The sequence below is a fragment of the Gossypium hirsutum genome, chromosome D02, assembly GCF_007990345.1.
Source record: "Gossypium hirsutum isolate 1008001.06 chromosome D02, Gossypium_hirsutum_v2.1, whole genome shotgun sequence".
Classification (NCBI taxonomy): domain Eukaryota; kingdom Viridiplantae; phylum Streptophyta; class Magnoliopsida; order Malvales; family Malvaceae; genus Gossypium; species Gossypium hirsutum.
The window spans coordinates 7,595,378-7,601,377 of NC_053438.1; the positions used below are offsets into that span (position 1 = coordinate 7,595,378).

General features: G+C 33.7%; 1 non-coding gene across 1 annotated transcript; it reads right to left on the reverse strand.

Moving 5' to 3' along the window:
- Positions 1-1,703: 1,703 nt before the first annotated feature.
- On the reverse strand, positions 1,704-1,899 carry LOC121214967 (U2 spliceosomal RNA). The gene has a single exon (XR_005910702.1). It is a non-coding gene; the product is annotated as a U2 spliceosomal RNA (small nuclear RNA).
- Positions 1,900-6,000: the final 4,101 nt, after the last annotated feature.

A 6,000-nucleotide genomic window follows, 5' to 3' on the forward strand; every position in this document is an offset into this window, starting at 1 on the left:
ATAATCCATTTACTCAAGACATTTACCTGAAAATTTAACAATTTCAGTTATGATTCTATGATCTGAAAATTTTTCGTTTCATAGTATTTACTACTGCCAGAGGATTCTGGATTAGTCTTGCCAATTAATTTCAACCAGACTCTTCAGTTTGTATATCTGTACTGAAAAAAATCAGTATGCAACACTCAACATTAAGTCGGTATTACATAATGCTAGAATTGATGAATTAAAGGTACTCAATGACTGCAGGAACCTGATAACATGATAGAAAATGCAAGTGCTGAAGATGGTTTTAAGTACCCAACACTGAAAGCTCTAGGCTATAAAAACTGAAATGGGGTTAAAGTGGGTTTTTGGGAAAATCCTAGGGACATTAAAGTATAAGATATTCACCTTTTGTTCTATCTTACAAGAACATAACCATGTTAAATTTGGCACATAAATCACTGATCAACTGAATTTCTGGAACCACGTACGGTGGCTGTAGTAACATAATATTCAGGATTTCATGTTAATACTTTTGCTGCAACATGTTTATTTCTAGAAAACTAACAAACTATCACCGAAAGTACCATGTTGCTCCGACGATTCATTATTCTTGAAGTACCCATACAGCCATACATGGTACTTATGTTATCCGGACATTAGTATTGGGATATGATCCTCATAAGACTCTCTAGATACATGAAACACATAATAAAATTGAAGATAACTGTGTTAGATCCAAGGTTTTGATTGCTTAAAATATAGTGAATTAGAGTCTTTTCTTTTCAATCTTCTTCAGAGTTCCAATAATATTGGTCTCATGATTCACTGATTTGTCGGTTTATGGTAAGCTTGATATTGTATATTGAAGAGATAAGTAAGATATGTACACAAACCAGAATCATTTGAAAATTTTTAGGTGCTTTTCTCGTACTAAAGTACAAAATTTCACTAAATGGAAAAAAATCCCATAAAATATAAAGAAATCACCAAAGATTCCAGAGGGCCTAAAACTCACAAACAATTATATATCAGATATGCACATCATCAGCAAACATAAGTAATAATTGAGGTTTTAATTAGAAAGAAATTTTAATTAATTAATCTAAAGTCAGTTGTTCTTACTCTTGAAATAGATATTAATATAATTTAAAAATTTTTTACGGATCAATATACTAAATAAAAAAATTACGTAATTTAGATTGATAGTGATAGATGAAATCTAGTTGAATTTTTTCCTGAATATTCGTGTCTATTACTTAATTTAATTAATTAATTTTAATTTTTAAATCAATCACTTGAATTATTCAACTAAATAATAGAAAGATAATAATTATTAGCACTTTTAATTGATTCACAACGAATCATTAGGATAACATAACCATGTTAAGTTTGGCACTTGAAACATCGATCAAACCGAATTTCTATCACTATGGTGGTGGTAATAAAATGTTCTGTAAGGATATCAGATTTCTAACACCTTTCTAAAGTCATGTTATTTTGTGACTTTTGCTGCAACATGTCAACCAACAACAATGATATTAATAATAACATTGGGACAAACTAAAACTAGAAATGTTATATAAGAATTAATTTAAACATATAAATAATTAATTCAAAATAAACAATATTCCAACAATAAATTCATCAACCAATTATCTTTCAACGAAAAAATCATCCCTTGCGTTAATAAATCAAACTTCTAGAACTGGAATTGGGTGTGGTGCGCCAGGCCCAAGCAATAGTGCAAAACCCGGGCGACGCTCGAGAACCCCAGTAGCAAGCTACCGTGATGGACTCTCCCACTCGAAAAATAAATTTAATATCGTGTGATCCAATGGACCACGTATCAGATATTAAACTGATAAGAACAGATACTACACTTGATCTTAGCCAAAAGGCCGAGAAAGGTATGCTTTTAATCATCAAGCATCGGGCAATTTAAAGCCTGCTTCTCGCCTGTTCTTTCGTACTCTTCCTGATGTGGGATATTTTGCATATCAGCTAGAAAAGAGCTGCCTACAGGTGCTCCTATAAAGACTGAACCCTTCCTGAATAGACTAATTCTGGGCCATTTAGGATTTGATTCAACAATCAGGTTCTACAACTGAAGTCAAAAGATTGACAAGCATCTTGTATGATAAAATGTTACAAAAATAAAAAAAAGAAACATGTGACAATTTTTTAAAATTATTTATAAAATAAAAAATATATATTTAGTATATCAAATATTAACCTTTTATATAATAAATTAAAACTAAATTTTATATTGAATTACTTTATTATTACAATGTATTTTCATTAACTAAGAAAAAGGAAATTGGCACTGCTGACAAAGGCTGATGTCGTAGGTCTTGAGCACTCAAGTTCAAATCTCATGGTAACTCTTAAATGGGAGAAATATGTTTAAGGATAATGATATTTTGATAGTCTTTCTTTATGTTGATGATCTCTTGCTAATGGGAAATGATGCATGGTTGCTTGAGGAATTCAAGGAGGAGATGATGAAGGTTTTTAAGAAGACAGATCTTGGATTGATGCCCTTTTTTCTTGGAATGAAAATTAAACAGGCTAAGCATGAAGTATTCATCTACTAGAAGAAGTATGCCAAGGAAATCTTGAAGAAATTCAAACTTGAAGAATGCAAGGAAGTAAGTACTCTTATGAATCAAAAGGAGAAGCTATGTAAAGAAGATGGAGCTGATAAAGTTGATGAAAAATGCCGGTTGGATAACAAGCGCTGCTAAAGATCGATCATTAGCGGCGCTTCATGGAAAACTCCGCTAAAAATAAGCATTAGCGGCGTTTTCCAGAAAGCGCCGCAAAATACCTAAGCCCAACGACACCGTTTTCCGAGCTTTCAGAAATTTAGCGGCATTTTTGAGAACGCGCCACAAAAAAACCTAAGCCCAACGACGCTGCTTTCTGAGCTTTCGGGGATTTAGTGACGGTTTTAGGTAAGCGCCGCTAATGCTCAGGGCTTTAGCGGCGTTTTTGGGAAAGCGCCGCAAAAATACCTAAGCCCAATGACGCCGTTTTCTAAGCTTTCGGGGATTTAGTGGAGTTTTTAAGTAATCGCCGCTAATGCTTAGGGCTTTAGCGGCGTTTACCAGAAAGCGCTGCAAAAAACCTAAGCCCAACGACGTCGTTTACCGAGATTTTGGGGATTTAGCAGCGTTTTCGGGAAAGCGCCGCTAGTGCTCAGGGATTTCGCGGCGCTTTTGAGAAAGCACCGCAAAAAAACCTTAGCCCAACGACGCCATTTTCTGAGCTTTCAGGGATTTAGCGGCGTTTTTAAGAAAGCGCCGCAAATGCTCAGGGATTTAGCGACGTTTCTGAGAAAGCGCCGCAAAAAAACATAAGCCCAACGACGCCGTTTACCGAGCTTTCGGGGATTTAGCGGCGTTTTCGGGAAAGCTCCGCTAATGCTTAGGGATTTCGCGGCGCTTTTGAGAAAGCGCCGCAAAAAAAACCTTAGCCCAACGATGCCATTTTCTGAGCTTTCGGGGATTTTGCGGCGTTTTTAAGAAAGCGCCGCAAATGCTCAGGGATTTAGCGGCGTTTCGGAGAAAGCGCCGCAAAAAAACCTAAGCCCAACGACGCCGTTTTCTGAGCTTTTCCGGGATTTAGTGGCGTTTCTAAAAAACGCCGCTAATGAACCTAAGCCCAACGATGCCGTTTTCTTAGCTTTCGGGGATTTAGCGGCGTTTTTCGGAAAGCGCCGGTAATGCTCAAGGATTTAAAATAATTTAAAATATTTGTTAAAAATGGAAATTTTAAAATACTATTATTTAAAATATTTTTAAAGTTTTTTGGATGCATTACTGATTTTTTAGTTTATATATTAAATAATTTCTTATATAATCGTAAAGTAGATAGTATTAATTTTAGAATATTGAATTAATTATCACTATAGTTTATGGTTTAGAGTTTAAGGAGTAGTTCGGGGTATGGATTTAGGGTTTGGGATTTAAGGTTTAGGGGTTAGGTGTTATGCTTTAAGGGTTAGGGTTTATACTTTAGGGGTAAGGGGATTTAGGGGTAAGGGGTTAGGGTTTATGGATTTGGGGGTTAGGGTTTCAATGGTTAGGTTAGAGTTTAAGTTTAGATTAATTAGTTTTATTAATTTTTATATTAAATATGTTCTTATATATTTCTAAAATAGATAATAATAAATTTAATATATTTAAATTATGAGTATATAATTTAAATTTATTTATTTATCAATAAAATAAAATATTATAAATTTCAAACTTTATACAAAAAATAAATATTATAAAGATAATATTACAAAAAACTTTTACTATTAATTATTGTTTAATCAATTATAACTATTTTATGATTATTAAAGATTTAGGGATTATTTTGGATGGCCGTGCTATTTTAAGGATTAGGGGGTATGAATTTAGGGTTTGAGATATAAGGGTTAGGGGTTTAGGGGCTAAGAGTTATGAGTTAAGGGTTAGTGGTTAAAGATTTAGGGTTTAGGGTTTCAAGGGTCGGATAAGGGTTTTAGGTTAGTTTAGATTAATTTCTTTAAATAATATTTTAAAAAATCAATCTAAAGTACCAATTGATATATTTAAATATTATTTTAAATAGAATTCATAAATAAGTTAAAAAATATATTGATATATATTATATGGATGGATATATATTTAGGTATAATTATTTATTTTGGAAATATATATATATAGGACCAAATACATAAGAAATGAAATAAAAAAACAAAAAATGACAAAAAAAACTAAAATTTACAAAACGGCGCCGTTTTCGAATGAATAGTTAAACTTTTAGTGGCATTTTAGCTGTTAAACGCCGCAAATGTGGGAAGCAGTAGTGGCGTTTGTTTAAGAAACGCCGCAAAAGTGTCTTTAAAATTTGAGTAAACGACGCCGTCTGTCTACACGATTTTTAACTTATAAAAAGTTTAGAATTATTTACTTGAAACGTCACTGTTTGGCTTGTTGTACGTTAAGTAGTAGTGGCGTTTTTACATAAAACGCCACAAACAGTGCAATTTGAGAAAAAAAAGGTGTCGTTTCTGCTTACAAGTTTAACTTTTTATGGCATTTTCGTGATAACGCCGGAAATTTTGGAAGCAATAGCGGCGTTTTTTCAGTAAACGCCGCAAAAGGGTATTAAAACAATGTCTAAACGGCGCCGTTTCTGTATTCGAATTTTAACTTAGCATTTTCTCTATATTAATTCAACAGCATCGTTTCTGTTAATTTCTAGTGGCGTTTGCGCGCGAAACGCCGCAAAAGTGACTTAAAATATTGGCTAAACGACGCCGTTTAGCTTAAGCAAATTAATTTTTAGTGACGTTTAGCTTAAAATATTCTCTATATTTATTAAACAGCGCCGTTTCAGATTAGAACTTTAATTTTTAGTGGCGTTTTTTGGAAACGCCGCAAATATACAAGCAATAGCGGCGTTTTTCCAAGAAACACCGCAAAGGTGTCTTAAAATTTTGGCTAAACGACGCCGTTTCTGTACATCGTGTTTTAACTTATCATTTTCTCTATAAGGCAGAACACAAACAGAAACAGAAGCAGAGGACAAAACGAAAGGGATAAAAAAGAAAGAGAAAATACAAAGGAAAAAAGGGAGAGGAGAACTCAGAAATCATCAGAAACGAAGCAACAGTTGAGTCAATCTTGACAGGATACTATCAAAGCAACGGAATTTGTGGTTAAAAGGTAAGCTTTTTTTCTTTCGAAACACTGTATCTTGATTTAGAGTCCAAGTTCAATCACCAAGCTTGTACAAGTTTGTTTGGGAATTTGAGGTTTAGAGTCCAAGTTCAATCACCAAGCTTGTACAAGTTTGTTTTGGAATTTGGGAATTTTTGCGTGTCTAGGGTTTGGGAAGAAGTACCGATCTTCTGTGTTTGCTTTCTAGTTTGTTCTTCTCATTGTTGAAGGGCCCCCAAAAATAACACTTGTTCTTATGTTCAAGTTTTGTTCCCCAGAAGTAATACTGCATTTGCCCAACTGTTAAAGAAAGGAGAAC